The sequence below is a fragment of the Aptenodytes forsteri genome, unplaced genomic scaffold, assembly GCF_000699145.1.
Source record: "Aptenodytes forsteri isolate BGI_AS27 unplaced genomic scaffold, ASM69914v1 Scaffold433, whole genome shotgun sequence".
In the NCBI taxonomy this organism is placed as follows: Eukaryota; Metazoa; Chordata; class Aves; order Sphenisciformes; family Spheniscidae; genus Aptenodytes; species Aptenodytes forsteri.
The window spans coordinates 2003568-2004987 of NW_008795028.1; positions in this window are offsets into that span (position 1 = coordinate 2003568).

Here is a 1420-nt window from a genome sequence, read left to right on the forward strand (position 1 = left end):
AATCTCATACAGTTGGCCTTGGCCCATCGATCCAGCCTGTCCAGGTCCCTCTGCAGAGCCTTCCTACCCTCGAGCAGATCAGCACTCCTGCCCAACTTGGTGTCGTCTGCAAACTTACTGAGGGTGCACTCAATCCCCTCATCCAGATAATTGATTCACAGCACCTCTCTTCAGTTTCAGGTTAATTGATTTTATTGTACATTTTATTACCCCTGTAAAAGGAAGCTCAGGGTTCTTTTCAGTATATATATATACTCTTATATACTCATATTCAGCATATACACACATATACTCCTTCTTTTATGATATGACTTGTCAAGTTCTCACTCCACTCAAATCAATGACAAGAGTCTACTGAGTTTAAGTCCAGAATTTCATCCACAGTTACGGAAAATAAAGCTCTTTCCAGCCTGCAGTTCCAGAAGAGGAACAGCCCCTTTTAGCAACAAACATGGCTAAAGTACTGTCATTTATTTGTGAGACAGAATTAAAGACATTTTTGCTGTCTGGAGGAAACATTCTGTTACCATGGGTTTGTTTTGAAAATTCAAAAGGTGGCATCCTGGATGCGTAAGCAGAACAAGATTTGTTTTTCAGACACAATGGCCTTACTTGAGCATTTGACAAGCCAAATGTAATAAGATGCTCTATTCGCTGCTTAAATATCTTGGTAGGTAGGTTTATGTACCAAAATTGGGACTAATCCAGGTTGTTTTCTTTTTCAAAGTCCTAATTTTCTCATCACAAAACTGCTGAAGGAGGGATGTGGTCATTTTCTATTTAGAATCTTTTTCTCTGACTGTGTCCTTAATTACAGATCTCTTTTCCAAATTTTACCAGCTGCTGCTCTAACAGAAGATAAACAAACCAACTTGAGGAGATATTCAGGAAGATGGAATCAAAAAACACACATGGGATCCGGAAAAAAAGAAAATCTTCCTGTTAGGAAATAGTGAGACTGTGTTTTAGAAAAAGGTTAGGGTAGATTGATTTTTCTTATGTATCAGAGTTCTCCTACAACCATTACAATAAAATCAACAAGTGTATAAAGGATAACTAGATGAAGTCCTGGATTAAAATTAAATAAAATAACAGTGACAAGTTAATATGCAGAAAGTGATGATCCAAGCCTAGTAAGTCAGCAAGCAACTCTAATTTAAAGCTGAAATCCTCTTCTTCTTCTTCTTCTTCTTCTTCTACACGTCTTCTAAATACCTCCATGGAGGGCGGTTCAACCACTTCCCTGGGCAGCCTGTTCCAATGCTTGACAGCCCTTTCGGTGAAGACATTTTTCCTAATAACCAATCTAAACCTCCCCTGGCACAACTTGAGACCATTTTCTCTTGTCCTATCACTAGTTATTGGGAGAAGAGACCGACACCCACCTCACTACAACCTCCTTTCAGGTAGTTGTAGAGAG